We start from the raw sequence: 17,603 nt of genomic DNA on the forward strand, positions 1-17,603 counted from the left end.
AATGTGCCTGGCTGCTATTCACTGAAAAGCTCATTCTGTGTACATTTTTGGCATACGTTTGCTCCTGCCGGGTCAGCTGAGCAGCGAATTTTTATTTAACCACCTGCTATCATGAGATACCTCAGGGCTGCATGTTTTGAGCCCAGTACTGATCCTGAAAAGCGTTTCCAACCCCACTTACAAGTAAAACTAGCTAAAATGTGCCTGGCTGCTATTCACTGAAAAGCTCATTCTGAGTACATTTTTAGCATATGTTTGCTCCTGCCGGGTCAGCTGAGCAGCGAATTTCTATTTAACCACCTGCTATCATGAGAGACCTCAGGGCTGCATGTTTTGAGCCCAGTACTGAGCCCGAAAAGCGTTTCCAACCCCACTTACAAGTAAAACTAGCTAAAATGTGCCTGGCTGCTATTCACTGAAAACTCATTCTGTGTACATTTTTGGCATACGTTTGCTCCTACCGGGTCAGCTGAGCAGTGAATTTCTATTTAACCACCTGCTATCAGAAGAGACCTCAGGGCTGCATGTTTTGAGCCCAGTACTGATCCTGAAAAGCGTTTCCAACCCCACTTACAAGTAAAACTAGCTAAAATGTGCCTGGCTGCTATTCACTGAAAAGCTCATTCTGTGTACATTTTTGGCATACATTTGCTCCTTACCGGGTCAGCAGAGCAGCAAATTTCTATTTAACCACCTGCTTTCATGAGAGACCTCAGGGCTGCATGTTTTGAGCCCAGTACAGAGCCTGAAAAGCGTTTCCAACCCCACTTACAAGTAAAACTAGCTAAAATGTGCCTGGCTTCTCTTCACTGAAAAGCTCATTCTGAGTACATTTTTAGCATACGTTTGCTCCTGCCGGGTCAGCTGAGCAGCAAATTTCTATTTAACCACCTGCTATCATGAGAGACCTCAGGGCTGCATGTTTTGAGCTCAGTACTGAGCCTGAAAAGCATTTCCAACCCCACTTACAAGTAAAACTAGCTAAAATGTGCCTGGCTGCTATTCACTGAAAAGCTCATTCTGTGTACATTTTTGGCATACGTTTGCTCCTGCTGGGTCAGCTGAGCAGCGAATTTCTATTTAACCACCTGCTATCATGAGAGACCTCAGGGCTTCATGTTTTGAGCCCAGTACTGATCCTGAAAAGCGTTTCCAACCCCACTTACAAGTAAAACTAGCTAAAATGTGCCTGGCTGCTATTCACTGAAAACTCATTCTGTGTACATTTTTGGCATACGTTTGCTCCTACCGGGTCAGCTGAGCAGCGAATTTCTATTTAACCACCTGCTTTCATGAGAGACCTCAGGGCTGCATGTTTTGAGCCCAGTACTGAGCCTGAAAAGCGTTTCCAACCCCACTTACAAGTAAAACTAGCTAAAATGTGCCTGGCTTCTCTTCACTTAAAAGCTCATTCTGAGTACATTTTTAGCATACGTTTGCTCCTGCCGGGTCAGCTGAGCAGCGAATTTCTATTTAACCACCTGCTTTTATGAGAGACCTCAGGGCTGCATGTTTTGAGCCCAGTACTGAGCCTGAAAAGCATTTCCAACCCCACTTAACAAGTAAAACTAGCTAAAATGTGCCTGGCTTCTCTTCACTGAAAAGCTCATTCTGAGTACATTTTTGGCATACGTTTGCTCCTGCCGGGTCAGCTGAGCAGCAAATTTCTATTTAACCACCTACTATCATGAGAGACCTCAGGGCTGCATGTTTTGAGCCCAGTACTGAGCCTGAAAAGCGTTTCCAACCCCACTTACAATTAAAACTAGCTAAAATGTGCCTGGCTGCTATTCACTGAAAAGCTCATTCTGTGTACATTTTTGGCATACGTTTGCTCCTGCCGGGTCAGCTGAGCAGCGAATTTCTATTTAACCACCTGCTTTCATGAGACACCTCAGGGCTGCATGTTTTGAGCCCAGTACTGAGCCTGAAAAGCGTTTCCAACCCCAATTACAAGTAAAACTAGCTAAAATGTGCCTGGCTGCTATTCACTGAAAAGCTCATTCTGTGTACATTTTTGGCATACGTTTGCTCCTGCCGGGTCAGCTGAGCAGCGAATTTCTATTTAACCACCTGCTTTCATGAGAGACCTCAGGGCTGCATGTTTTGAGCCCAGTACTGATCCTGAAAAGCGTTTCCAACCCCACTTACAAGTAAAACTAGCTAAAATGTGCCTGGCTGCTATTCACTGAAAAGCTCATTCTGAGTACATTTTTAGCATACGTTTGCTCCTGCCGGGTCAGCTGAGCAGCGAATTTCTATTTAACCACCTGCTTTCATGAGAGACCTCAGGGCTGCATGTTTTGAGCTCAGTACTGAGCCTGAAAAGCATTTCAAACCCCACTTACAAGTAAAACTAGCTAAAATGTGCCTGGCTTCTCTTCACTGAAAAGCTCATTCTGAGTACATTTTTAGCATACGTTTGCTCCTGCCGGGTCAGCTGAGCAGCGAATTTCTATTTAACCACGTGCTATCATGAGAGACCTCAGGGCTGCATGTTTTGAGCCCAGTACTGAGCCTGAAAAGCGTTTCCAACCCCACTTACAAGTAAAACTAGCTAAAATGTGCCTGGCTGCTATTCACTGAAAAGCTCATTCTGTGTACATTTTTGGCATACGCTTGCTCCTGCCGGGTCAGCTGAGCAGCGAATTTCTATTTAACCACCTGCTTTCATGAGAGACCTCAGGGCTGCATGTTTTGAGCCCAGTACAGAGCCTGAAAAGCGTTTCCAACCCCACTTACAAGTAAAACTAGCTAAAATGTGCCTGGCTGCTATTCACTGAAAAGCTCATTCTGTGTACATTTTTGGCATACGTTTGCTCCTACCGGGTCAGCTGAGCAGTGAATTTCTATTTAACCACCTGCTTTCATGAGAGACCTCAGGGCTGCATGTTTTGAGCCAAGTACTGAGCCTGAAAAGCATTTCCAACCCCACTTACAAGTAAAACTAGCTAAAATGTGCCTGGCTTCTATTCACTGAAAAGCTCATTCTGAGTACATTTTTAGCATACGTTTGCTCCTGCCGGGTCAGCTGAGCAGCGAATTTCTATTTAACCACCTGCTTTCATGAGAGACCTCAGGGCTGCATGTTTTAAGCCCAGTACTGATCCTGAAAAGCGTTTCCAACCCCACTTACAAGTAAAACTAGCTAAAATGTGCCTGGCTGCTATTCACTGAAAAGCTCATTCTGTGTACATTTTTGGCATACGTTTGCTCCTGCCGGGTCAGCTGAGCAGGGAATTTCTATTTGACCACCTGCTTTCATGAGAGACCTCAGGGCTGCATGTTTTGAGCCCAGTACTGAGCCTGAAAAGCGTTTCCAACCCCACTTACAAGTAAAACTAGCTAAAATGTGCCTGGCTGCTATTCACTGAAAAGCTCATTCTGTGTACATTTTTGGCATGCGTTTGCTCCTGCTGGGTCAGCTGAGCAGCGAATTTCTATTTAACCACCTGCTATCATGAGAGACCTCAGGGCTTCATGTTTTGAGCCCAGTACTGAGCCTGAAAAGCGTTTCCAACCCCACTTACAAGTAAAACTAGCTAAAATGTGCCTGGCTTCTCTTCACTGAAAAGCTCATTCTGAGTACATTTTTAGCATACGGTTGCTCCTGCCGGGTCAGCTGAGCAGCGAATTTCTATTTAACCACCTGCTATCATGAGAGACCTCAGGGCTGCATGTTTTGAGCCCAGTACTGATCCTGAAAAGCGTTTCCAACCCCACTTACAAGTAAAACTAGCTAAAATGTGCCTGGCTGCTATTCACTGAAAAGCTCATTCTGTGTACATTTTTGGCATACGTTTGCTCCTGCCGGGTCAGCTGAGCAGCGAATTTCTATTTAACCACCTGCTATCATAAGAGACCTCAGGGCTGCATGTTTTGAGCCCAGTACTGAGCCCGAAAAGCGTTTCCAACCCCACTTACAAGTAAAACTAGCTAAAATGTGCGTGGCTGCTATTCACTGAAAAGCTCATTCTGTGTACATTTTTGGCATACGTTTGCTCCTACCGGGTCAGCTGAGCAGCGAATTTCTATTTAACCACCTGCTTTCATGAGAGACCTCAGGGCTGCATGTTTTGAGCCCAGTACTGAGCCTGAAAAGCGTTTCCAACCCCACTTACAAGTAAAACTAGCTAAAATGTGCCTGGCTGCTATTCACTGAAAAGCTCATTCTGTGTACATTTTTGGCATACGTTTGCTCCTGCCGGGTCAGCTGAGCAGCGAATTTCTATTTAACCACCTGCTTTCATGAGACACCTCAGGGCTGCATGTTTTGAGCCAAGTACTGAGCCTGAAAAGCATTTCCAACTACACTTACAAGTAAAACTAGCTAAAATGTGCCTGGCTTCTCTTCACTGAAAAGCTCATTCTGAGTACATTTTTAGCATACGTTTGCTCCTGCCGGGTCAGCTGAGCAGCGAATTTCTATTTAACCACCTGCTATCATAAGAGACCTCAGGGCTGCATGTTTTGAGCCCAGTACTGATCCTGAAAAGCGTTTCCAACCCCACTTACAAGTAAAACTAGCTAAAATGTGCCTGGCTGCTATTCACTGAAAAGCTCATTCTGTGTACATTTTTGGCATACGTTTGCTCCTTACCGGGTCAGCTGAGCAGCAAATTTCTATTTAACCACCTGCTATCATGAGATACCTCAGGGCTGCATGTTTTGAGCCCAGTACTGATCCTGAAAAGCGTTTCCAACCCCACTTACAAGTAAAACTAGCTAAAATGTGCCTGGCTGCTATTCACTGAAAAGCTCATTCTGAGTACATTTTTAGCATACGTTTGCTCCTGCCGGGTCAGCTGAGCAGCGAATTTCTATTTAACCACCTGCTATCATGAGAGACCTCAGGGCTGCATGTTTTGAGTCCAGTACTAAGCCCGAAAAGCGTTTCCAACCCCACTTACAAGTAAAACTAGCTAAAATGTGCCTGGCTGCTATTCACTGAAAACTCATTCTGTGTACATTTTTGGCATACGTTTGCTCCTACCGGGTCAGCTGAGCAGCGAATTTCTATTTAACCACCTGCTTTCATGAGAGACCTCAGGGCTGCATGTTTTGAGCCCAGTACTGAGCCTGAAAAGCGTTTCCAACCCCACTTACAAGTAAAACTAGCTAAAATGTGCCTGGCTTCTCTTCACTGAAAAGCTCATTCTGAGTACATTTTTAGCATACGTTTGCTCCTGCCGGGTCAGCTGAGCAGCGAATTTCTATTTAACCACCTGCTTTCATGAGAGACCTCAGGGCTGCATGTTTTGAGCCCAGTACTCAGCCTGAAAAGCATTTCCAACCCCACTTAACAAGTAAAACTAGCTAAAATGTGCCTGGCTGCTATTCACTGAAAAGCTCATTCTGAGTACATTTTTAGCATACGTTTGCTCGTGCCGGGTCAGCTGAGCAGCGAATTTCTATTTAACCACCTGCTTTCATGAGAGACCTCAGGGCTGCATGTTTTTAGCCCAGTACTGAGCCTAGAAAGCGTTTCCAACCCCACTTACAAGTAAAACTAGCTAAAATGTGCCTGGCTTCTCTTCACTGAAAAGCTCATTCTGAGTACATTTTTAGCATACGTTTGCTCCTGCCGGGTCAGCTGAGCAGCGAATTTCTATTTAACCACCTGCTTTCATGAGAGACCTCAGGGCTGCATGTTTTGAGCCCAGTACTGATCCTGAAAAGTGAATCCAACCCCACTTACAAGTAAAACTAGCTAAAATGTGCCTGGCTTCTCTTCACTGAAAAGCTCATTCTGAGTACATTTTTAGCATACGTTTGCTCCTACCGGGTCAGCTGAGCAGCGAATTTCTATTTAACCACCTGCTATCATGAGAGACCTCAGGGCTGCATGTTTTGAGCCCAGTACTGAGCCTGAAAAGCATTTCCAACCCCACTTACGAGTAAAACTAGCTAAAATGTGCCTGGCTTCTCTTCACTGAAAAGCTCATTCTGAGTACATTTTTAGCATACGTTTGCTCCTGCTGGGTCAGCTGAGCAGCGAATTTCTATTTAACCACCTGCTTTCATGAGAGACCTCAGGGCTGCATGTTTTGAGCCCAGTACTGAGCCTGAAAAGCATTTCCAACCCCACTTACAAGTAAAACTAGCTAAAATGTGCCCGGCTTCTCTTCACTGAAAAGCTTATTCTGAGTACATTTTTAGCATACGTTTGCTCCTGCCGGGTCAGCTGAGCAGCGAATTTCTATTTAACCACCTGCTATCATGAGAGACCTCAGGGCTGCATGTTTTGAGTCCAGTACTGATCCTGAAAAGCGTTTCCAACCCCACTTACAAGTAAAACTAGCTAAAATGTGCCTGGCTGCTATTCACTGAAAAGCTCATTCTGTGTACATTTTTGGCATACGTTTGCTCCTGCCGGGTCAGCTGAGCAGCGAATTTCTATTTAACCACCTGCTTTCATTAGAGACCTCAGGGCTGCATGTTTTGAGCCCAGTACTGAGCCTGAAAAGCGTTTCCAACCCCACTTACAGGTAAAACTAGCTAAAATGTGCCTGGCTGCTATTCACTGAAAAGCTCATTCTGTGTACATTTTTGGCATACGTTTGCTCCTGCCGGGTCAGCTGAGCACCGAATTTCTATTTAACCACCTGCTTTCATGAGAGACCTCAGGGCTGCATGTTTTGAGCCCAGTACTGAGCCTGGAAAGCGTTTCCAACCCCACTTACAAGTAAAACTAGCTAAAATGTGCCTGGCTTCTCTTCACTGAAAAGCTCATTCTGAGTACATTTTTAGCATACGTTTGCTCCTGCCGGGTCAGCTGAGCAGCGAATTTCTATTTAACCACCTGCTTTCATGAGAGACCTCAGGGCTGCATGTTTTGAGCCCAGTACTGAGCCTGAAAAGCGTTTCCAACCCCACTTACAAGTAAAACTAGCTAAAATGTGCCTGGCTTCTCTTCACTGAAAAGCTCATTCTGAGTACATTTTTAGCATACGGTTGCTCCTGCCGGGTCAGCTGAGCAGCGAATTTCTATTTAACCACCTGCTATCATGAGAGACCTCAGGGCTGCATGTTTTGAGCCCAGTACTGATCCTGAAAAGCGTTTCCAACCCCACTTACAAGTAAAACTAGCTAAAATGTGCCTGGCTGCTATTCACTGAAAAGCTCATTCTGTGTACATTTTTGGCATACGTTTGCTCCTGCCGGGTCAGCTGAGCAGCGAATTTCTATTTAACCACCTGCTATCATAAGAGACCTCAGGGCTGCATGTTTTGAGCCCAGTACTGAGCCCGAAAAGCGTTTCCAACCCCACTTACAAGTAAAACTAGCTAAAATGTGCCTGGCTGCTATTCACTGAAAAGCTCATTCTGTGTACATTTTTGGCATACGTTTGCTCCTGCCGGGTCAGCTGAGCAGCGAATTTCTATTTAACCACCTGCTTTCATGAGACACCTCAGGGCTGCATGTTTTGAGCCAAGTACTGAGCCTGAAAAGCATTTCCAACTACACTTACAAGTAAAACTAGCTAAAATGTGCCTGGCTTCTCTTCACTGAAAAGCTCATTCTGAGTACATTTTTAGCATACGTTTGCTCCTGCCGGGTCAGCTGAGCAGCGAATTTCTATTTAACCACCTGCTATCAGAAGAGACCTCAGGGCTGCATGTTTTGAGCCCAGTACTGATCCTGAAAAGCGTTTCCAACCCCACTTACAAGTAAAACTAGCTAAAATGTGCCTGGCTGCTATTCACTGAAAAGCTCATTCTGTGTACATTTTTGGCATACATTTGCTCCTTACCGGGTCAGCAGAGCAGCAAATTTCTATTTAACCACCTGCTTTCATGAGAGACCTCAGGGCTGCATGTTTTGAGCCCAGTACAGAGCCTGAAAAGCGTTTCCAACCCCACTTACAAGTAAAACTAGCTAAAATGTGCCTGGCTTCTCTTCACTGAAAAGCTCATTCTGAGTACATTTTTAGCATACGTTTGCTCCTGCCGGGTCAGCTGAGCAGCAAATTTCTATTTAACCACCTGCTATCATGAGAGACCTCAGGGCTGCATGTTTTGAGCCCAGTACTGAGCCTGAAAAGCATTTCCAACCCCACTTACAAGTAAAACTAGCTAAAATGTGCCTGGCTGCTATTCACTGAAAAGCTCATTCTGTGTACATTTTTGGCGTACGTTTGCTCCTGCTGGGTCAGCTGAGCAGCGAATTTCTATTTAACCACCTGCTATCATGAGAGACCTCAGGGCTTCATGTTTTGAGCCCAGTACTGATCCTGAAAAGCGTTTCCAACCCCACTTACAAGTAAAACTAGCTAAAATGTGCCTGGCTGCTATTCATTGAACTGCTCATTCTGTGTACATTTTTGGCATACGTTTGCTCCTACCGGGTCAGCTGAGCAGTGAATTTCTATTTAACCACCTGCTTTCATGAGAGACCTCAGGGCTGCATGTTTTGAGCCAAGTACTGAGCCTGAAAAGCATTTCCAACCCCACTTACAAGTAAAACTAGCTAAAATGTGCCTGGCTTCTCTTCACTGAAAAGCTCATTCTGAGTACATTTTTAGCATACGTTTGCTCCTGCCGGGTCAGCTGAGCAGCGAATTTCTATTTAACCACCTGCTATCATGAGAGACCTCAGGGCTGCATGTTTTGAGCCCAGTACTGATCCTGAAAAGCGTTTCCAACCCCACTTACAAGTAAAATTAGCTAAAATGTGCCTGGCTGCTATTCACTGAAAAGCTCATTCTGTGTACATTTTTGGCATACGTTTGCTCCTGCCGGGTCAGCTGAGCAGCGAATTTTTATTTAACCACCTGCTATCATGAGATACCTCAGGGCTGCATGTTTTGAGCCCAGTACTGATCCTGAAAAGCGTTTCCAACCCCACTTACAAGTAAAACTAGCTAAAATGTGCCTGGCTGCTATTCACTGAAAAGCTCATTCTGAGTACATTTTTAGCATACGTTTGCTCCTGCCGGGTCAGCTGAGCAGCGAATTTCTATTTAACCACCTGCTATCATGAGAGACCTCAGGGCTGCATGTTTTGAGCCCAGTACTGAGCCCGAAAAGCGTTTCCAACCCCACTTACAAGTAAAACTAGCTAAAATGTGCCTGGCTGCTATTCACTGAACTGCTCATTCTGTGTACATTTTTGCATACGTTTGCTCCTACCGGGTCAGCTGAGCAGTGAATTTCTATTTAACCACCTGCTTTCATGAGAGACCTCAGGGCTGCATGTTTTGAGCCAAGTACTGAGCCTGAAAAGCATTTCCAACCCCACTTACAAGTAAAACTAGCTAAAATGTGCCTGGCTTCTCTTCACTGAAAAGCTCATTCTGAGTACATTTTTAGCATACGTTTGCTCCTGCCGGGTCAGCTGAGCAGCGAATTTCTATTTAACCACCTGCTATCATGAGAGACCTCAGGGCTGCATGTTTTGAGCCCACTACTGATCCTGAAAAGCGTTTCCAACCCCACTTACAAGTAAAATTAGCTAAAATGTGCCTGGCTGCTATTCACTGAAAAGCTCATTCTGTGTACATTTTTGGCATACGTTTGCTCCTGCCGGGTCAGCTGAGCAGCGAATTTTTATTTAACCACCTGCTATCATGAGATACCTCAGGGCTGCATGTTTTGAGCCCAGTACTGATCCTGAAAAGCGTTTCCAACCCCACGTACAAGTAAAACTAGCTAAAATGTGCCTGGCTGCTATTCACTGAAAAGCTCATTTTGAGTACATTTTTAGCATATGTTTGCTCCTGCCGGGTCAGCTGAGCAGCGAATTTCTATTTAACCACCTGCTATCATGAGAGACCTCAGGGCTGCATGTTTTGAGCCCAGTACTGAGCCCGAAAAGCGTTTCCAACCCCACTTACAAGTAAAACTAGCTAAAATGTGCCTGGCTGCTATTCACTGAAAACTCATTCTGTGTACATTTTTGGCATACGTTTGCTCCTACCGGGTCAGCTGAGCAGCGAATTTCTATTTAACCACCTGCTTTCATGAGAGACCTCAGGGCTGCATGTTTTGAGCCCAGTACTGAGCCTGAAAAGCGTTTCCAACCCCACTTACAAGTAAAACTAGCTAAAATGTGCCTGGCTTCTCTTCACTGAAAAGCTCATTCTGAGTACATTTTTAGCATACGTTTGCTCCTGCCGGGTCAGCTGAGCAGCGAATTTCTATTTAACCACCTGCTTTTATGAGAGACCTCAGGGCTGCATGTTTTGAGCCCAGTACTGAGCCTGAAAAGCATTTCCAACCCCACTTAACAAGTAAAACTAGCTAAAATGTGCCTGGCTTCTCTTCACTGAAAAGCTCATTCTGAGTACATTTTTGGCATACGTTTGCTCCTGCCGGGTCAGCTGAGCAGCAAATTTCTATTTAACCACCTGCTATCATGAGAGACCTCAGGGCTGCATGTTTTGAGCCCAGTACTGAGCCTGAAAAGCGTTTCCAACCCCACTTACAATTAAAACTAGCTAAAATGTGCCTGGCTGCTATTCACTGAAAAGCTCATTCTGTGTACATTTTTGGCATACGTTTGCTCCTGCCGGGTCAGCTGAGCAGCGAATTTCTATTTAACCACCTGCTTTCATGAGACACCTCAGGGCTGCATGTTTTGAGCCCAGTACTGAGCCTGAAAAGCGTTCCAACCCCACTTACAAGTAAAACTAGCTAAAATGTGCCTGGCTGCTATTCACTGAAAAGCTCATTCTGTGTACATTTTTGGCATACGTTTGCTCCTGCCGGGTCAGCTGAGCAGCGAATTTCTATTTAACCACCTGCTTTCATGAGAGACCTCAGGGCTGCATGTTTTGAGCCCAGTACTGATCCTGAAAAGCGTTTCCAACCCCACTTACAAGTAAAACTAGCTAAAATGTGCCTGGCTGCTATTCACTGAAAAGCTCATTCTGAGTACATTTTTAGCATACGTTTGCTCCTGCCGGGTCAGCTGAGCAGCGAATTTCTATTTAACCACCTGCTTTCATGAGAGACCTCAGGGCTGCATGTTTTGAGCTCAGTACTGAGCCTGAAAAGCATTTCAAACCCCACTTACAAGTAAAACTAGCTAAAATGTGCCAGGCTTCTCTTCACTGAAAAGCTCATTCTGAGTACATTTTTAGCATACGTTTGCTCCTGCCGGGTCAGCTGAGCAGCGAATTTCTATTTAACCACGTGCTATCATGAGAGACCTCAGGGCTGCATGTTTTGAGCCCAGTACTGAGCCTGAAAAGCGTTTCCAACCCCACTTACAAGTAAAACTAGCTAAAATGTGCCTGGCTGCTATTCACTGAAAAGCTCATTCTGTGTACATTTTTGGCATACGCTTGCTCCTGCCGGGTCAGCTGAGCAGCGAATTTCTATTTAACCACCTGCTTTCATGAGAGACCTCAGGGCTGCATGTTTTGAGCCCAGTACAGAGCCTGAAAAGCGTTTCCAACCCCACTTACAAGTAAAACTAGCTAAAATGTGCCTGGCTGCTATTCACTGAAAAGCTCATTCTGTGTACATTTTTGGCATACGTTTGCTCCTACCGGGTCAGCTGAGCAGTGAATTTCTATTTAACCACCTGCTTTCATGAGAGACCTCAGGGCTGCATGTTTTGAGCCAAGTACTGAGCCTGAAAAGCATTTCCAACCCCACTTACAAGTAAAACTAGCTAAAATGTGCCTGGCTTCTATTCACTGAAAAGCTCATTCTGAGTACATTTTTAGCATACGTTTGCTCCTGCCGGGTCAGCTGAGCAGCGAATTTCTATTTAACCACCTGCTTTCATGAGAGACCTCAGGGCTGCATGTTTTAAGCCCAGTACTGATCCTGAAAAGCGTTTCCAACCCCACTTACAAGTAAAACTAGCTAAAATGTGCCTGGCTGCTATTCACTGAAAAGCTCATTCTGTGTACATTTTTGGCATACGTTTGCTCCTGCCGGGTCAGCTGAGCAGGGAATTTCTATTTGACCACCTGCTTTCATGAGAGACCTCAGGGCTGCATGTTTTGAGCCCAGTACTGAGCCTGAAAAGCGTTTCCAACCCCACTTACAAGTAAAACTAGCTAAAATGTGCCTGGCTGCTATTCACAGAAAAGCAGATTCTGTGTACATTTTTGGCATGCGTTTGCTCCTGCTGGGTCAGCTGAGCAGCGAATTTCTATTTAACCACCTGCTATCATGAGAGACCTCAGGGCTTTATGTTTTGAGCCCAGTACTGAGCCTGAAAAGCGTTTCCAACCCCACTTACAAGTAAAACTAGCTAAAATGTGCCTGGCTTCTCTTCACTGAAAAGCTCATTCTGAGTACATTTTTAGCATACGGTTTCTCCTGCCGGGTCAGCTGAGCAGCGAATTTCTATTTAACCACCTGCTATCATGAGAGACCTCAGGGCTGCATGTTTTGAGCCCAGTACTGATCCTGAAAAGCGTTTCCAACCCCACTTACAAGTAAAACTAGCTAAAATGTGCCTGGCTGCTATTCACTGAAAAGCTCATTCTGTGTACATTTTTGGCATACGTTTGCTCCTGCCGGGTCAGCTGAGCAGCGAATTTCTATTTAACCACCTGCTATCATAAGAGACCTCAGGGCTGCATGTTTTGAGCCCAGTACTGAGCCCGAAAAGCGTTTCCAACCCCACTTACAAGTAAAACTAGCTAAAATGTGCATGGCTGCTATTCACTGAAAAGCTCATTCTGTGTACATTTTTGGCATACGTTTGCTCCTACCGGGTCAGCTGAGCAGCGAATTTCTATTTAACCACCTGCTTTCATGAGAGACCTCAGGGCTGCATGTTTTGAGCCCAGTACTGAGCCTGAAAAGCGTTTACAACCCCACTTACAAGTAAAACTAGCTAAAATGTGCCTGGCTGCTATTCACTGAAAAGCTCATTCTGTGTACATTTTTGGCATACGTTTGCTCCTGCCGGGTCAGCTGAGCAGCGAATTTCTATTTAACCACCTGCTTTCATGAGACACCTCAGGGCTGCATGTTTTGAGCCAAGTACTGAGCCTGAAAAGCATTTCCAACTACACTTACAAGTAAAACTAGCTAAAATGTGCCTGGCTTCTCTTCACTGAAAAGCTCATTCTGAGTACATTTTTAGCATACGTTTGCTCCTGCCGGGTCAGCTGAGCAGCGAATTTCTATTTAACCACCTGCTATCATAAGAGACCTCAGGGCTGCATGTTTTGAGCCCAGTACTGATCCTGAAAAGCGTTTCCAACCCCACTTACAAGTAAAACTAGCTAAAATGTGCCTGGCTGCTATTCACTGAAAAGCTCATTCTGTGTACATTTTTGGCATACGTTTGCTCCTTACCGGGTCAGCTGAGCAGCAAATTTCTATTTAACCACCTGCTATCATGAGATACCTCAGGGCTGCATGTTTTGAGCCCAGTACTGATCCTGAAAAGCGTTTCCAACCCCACTTACAAGTAAAACTAGCTAAAATGTGCCTGGCTGCTATTCACTGAAAAGCTCATTCTGAGTACATTTTTAGCATACGTTTGCTCCTGCCGGGTCAGCTGAGCAGCGAATTTCTATTTAACCACCTGCTATCATGAGAGACCTCAGGGCTGCATGTTTTGAGTCCAGTACTAAGCCCGAAAAGCGTTTCCAACCCCACTTACAAGTAAAACTAGCTAAAATGTGCCTGGCTGCTATTCACTTAAAACTCATTCTGTGTACATTTTTGGCATACGTTTGCTCCTACCGGGTCAGCTGAGCAGCGAATTTCTATTTAACCACCTGCTTTCATGAGAGACCTCAGGGCTGCATGTTTTGAGCCCAGTACTGAGCCTGAAAAGCGTTTCCAACCCCACTTACAAGTAAAACTAGCTAAAATGTGCCTGGCTTCTCTTCACTGAAAAGCTCATTCTGAGTACATTTTTAGCATACGTTTGCTCCTGCCGGGTCAGCTGAGCAGCGAATTTCTATTTAACCACGTGCTTTCATGAGAGACCTCAGGGCTGCATGTTTTGAGCCCAGTACTCAGCCTGAAAAGCATTTCCAACCCCACTTAACAAGTAAAACTAGCTAAAATGTGCCTGGCTGCTATTCACTGAAAAGCTCATTCTGAGTACATTTTTAGCATACGTTTGCTCGTGCCGGGTCAGCTGAGCAGCGAATTTCTATTTAACCACCTGCTTTCATGAGAGACCTCAGGGCTGCATGTTTTTAGCCCAGTACTGAGCCTAGAAAGCGTTTCCAACCCCACTTACAAGTAAAACTAGCTAAAATGTGCCTGGCTTCTCTTCACTGAAAAGCTCATTCTGAGTACATTTTTAGCATACGTTTGCTCCTGCCGGGTCAGCTGAGCAGCGAATTTCTATTTAACCACCTGCTTTCATGAGAGACCTCAGGGCTGCATGTTTTGAGCCCAGTACTGATCCTGAAAAGTGAATCCAACCCCACTTACAAGTAAAACTAGCTAAAATGTGCCTGGCTTCTCTTCACTGAAAAGCTCATTCTGAGTACATTTTTAGCATACGTTTGCTCCTACCGGGTCAGCTGAGCAGCGAATTTCTATTTAACCACCTGCTATCATGAGAGACCTCAGGGCTGCATGTTTTGAGCCCAGTACTGAGCCTGAAAAGCATTTCCAACCCCACTTACGAGTAAAACTAGCTAAAATGTGCCTGGCTTCTCTTCACTGAAAAGCTCATTCTGAGTACATTTTTAGCATACGTTTGCTCCTGCTGGGTCAGCTGAGCAGCGAATTTCTATTTAACCACCTGCTTTCATGAGAGACCTCAGGGCTGCATGTTTTGAGCCCAGTACTGAGCCTGAAAAGCATTTCCACCCCCACTTACAAGTAAAACTAGCTAAAATGTGCCCGGCTTCTCTTCACTGAAAAGCTTATTCTGAGTACATTTTTAGCATACGTTTGCTCCTGCCGGGTCAGCTGAGCAGCGAATTTCTATTTAACCACCTGCTATCATGAGAGACCTCAGGGCTGCATGTTTTGAGTCCAGTACTGATCCTGAAAAGCGTTTCCAACCCCACTTACAAGTAAAACTAGCTAAAATGTGCCTGGCTGCTATTCACTGAAAAGCTCATTCTGTGTACATTTTTGGCATACGTTTGCTCCTGCCGGGTCAGCTGAGCAGCGAATTTCTATTTAACCACCTGCTTTCATTAGAGACCTCAGGGCTGCATGTTTTGAGCCCAGTACTGAGCCTGAAAAGCGTTTCCAACCCCACTTACAGGTAAAACTAGCTAAAATGTGCCTGGCTGCTATTCACTGAAAAGCTCATTCTGTGTACATTTTTGGCATACGTTTGCTCCTGCCGGGTCAGCTGAGCACCGAATTTCTATTTAACCACCTGCTTTCATGAGAGACCTCAGGGCTGCATGTTTTGAGCCCAGTACTGAGCCTGGAAAGCGTTTCCAACCCCACTTACAAGTAAAACTAGCTAAAATGTGCCTGGCTTCTCTTCACTGAAAAGCTCATTCTGAGTACATTTTTAGCATACGTTTGCTCCTGCCGGGTCAGCTGAGCAGCGAATTTCTATTTAACCACCTGCTTTCATGAGAGACCTCAGGGCTGCATGTTTTGAGCCCAGTACTGAGCCTGAAAAGCGTTTCCAACCCCACTTACAAGTAAAACTAGCTAAAATGTGCCTGGCTTCTCTTCACTGAAAAGCTCATTCTGAGTACATTTTTAGCATACGTTTGCTCCTGCCGGGTCAGCTGAGCAGCGAATTTCTATTTAACCACCTGCTATCATGAGAGACCTCAGGGCTGCATGTTTTGAGCCCAGTACTGATCCTGAAAAGCGTTTCCAACCCCACTTACAAGTAAAACTAGCTAAAATGTGCCTGGCTGCTATTCACTGAAAAGCTCATTCTGTGTACATTTTTGGCATACGTTTGCTCCTGCCGGGTCAGCTGAGCAGCGAATTTCTATTTAACCACCTGCTATCATAAGAGACCTCAGGGCTGCATGTTTTGAGCCCAGTACTGAGCCCGAAAAGCGTTTCCAACCCCACTTACAAGTAAAACTAGCTAAAATGTGCCTGGCTGCTATTCACTGAAAAGCTCATTCTGTGTACATTTTTGGCATACGTTTGCTCCTGCCGGGTCAGCTGAGCAGCGAATTTCTATTTAACCACCTGCTTTCATGAGACACCTCAGGGCTGCATGTTTTGAGCCAAGTACTGAGCCTGAAAAGCATTTCCAACTACACTTACAAGTAAAACTAGCTAAAATGTGCCTGGCTTCTCTTCACTGAAAAGCTCATTCTGAGTACATTTTTAGCATACGTTTGCTCCTGCCGGGTCAGCTGAGCAGCGAATTTCTATTTAACCACCTGCTATCAGAAGAGACCTCAGGGCTGCATGTTTTGAGCCCAGTACTGATCCTGAAAAGCGTTTCCAACCCCACTTACAAGTAAAACTAGCTAAAATGTGCCTGGCTGCTATTCACTGAAAAGCTCATTCTGTGTACATTTTTGGCATACATTTGCTCCTTACCGGGTCAGCAGAGCAGCAAATTTCTATTTAACCACCTGCTTTCATGAGAGACCTCAGGGCTGCATGTTTTGAGCCCAGTACAGAGCCTGAAAAGCGTTTCCAACCCCACTTACAAGTAAAACTAGCTAAAATGTGCCTGGCTTCTCTTCACTGAAAAGCTCATTCTGAGTACATTTTTAGCATACGTTTGCTCCTGCCGGGTCAGCTGAGCAGCAAATTTCTATTTAACCACCTGCTATCATGAGAGACCTCAGGGCTGCATGTTTTGAGCCCAGTACTGAGCCTGAAAAGCATTTCCAACCCCACTTACAAGTAAAACTAGCTAAAATGTGCCTGGCTGCTATTCACTGAAAAGCTCATTCTGTGTACATTTTTGGCGTACGTTTGCTCCTGCTGGGTCAGCTGAGCAGCGAATTTCTATTTAACCACCTGCTATCATGAGAGACCTCAGGGCTTCATGTTTTGAGCCCAGTACTGATCCTGAAAAGCGTTTCCAACCCCACTTACAAGTAAAACTAGCTAAAATGTGCCTGGCTGCTATTCACTGAACTGCTCATTCTGTGTACATTTTTGGCATACGTTTGCTCCTACCGGGTCAGCTGAGCAGTGAATTTCTATTTAACCACCTGCTTTCATGAGAGACCTCAGGGCTGCATGTTTTGAGCCAAGTACTGAGCCTGAAAAGCATTTCCAACCCCACTTACAAGTAAAACTAGCTAAAATGTGCCTGGCTTCTCTTCACTGAAAAGCTCATTCTGAGTACATTTTTAGCATACGTTTGCTCCTGCCGGGTCAGCTGAGCAGCGAATTTCTATTTAACCACCTGCTATCATGAGAGACCTCAGGGCTGCATGTTTTGAGCCCAGTACTGATCCTGAAAAGCGTTTCCAACCCCACTTACAAGTAAAATTAGCTAAAATGTGCCTGGCTGCTATTCACTGAAAAGCTCATTCTGTGTACATTTTTGGCATACGTTTGCTCCTGCCGGGTCAGCTGAGCAGCGAATTTTTATTTAGCCATCTGCTATCATGAGATACCTCAGGGCTGCATGTTTTGAGCCCAGTACTGATCCTGAAAAGCATTTCCAACCCCACTTACAAGTAAAACTAGCTAAAATGTGCCTGGCTGCTATTCACTGAAAAGCTCATTCTGAGTACATTTTTAGCATACGTTTGCTCCTGC

Source organism: Lissotriton vulgaris, chromosome 4_1, assembly GCF_964263255.1.
Source record: "Lissotriton vulgaris chromosome 4_1, aLisVul1.2, whole genome shotgun sequence".
NCBI classification, from domain to species: domain Eukaryota; kingdom Metazoa; phylum Chordata; class Amphibia; order Caudata; family Salamandridae; genus Lissotriton; species Lissotriton vulgaris.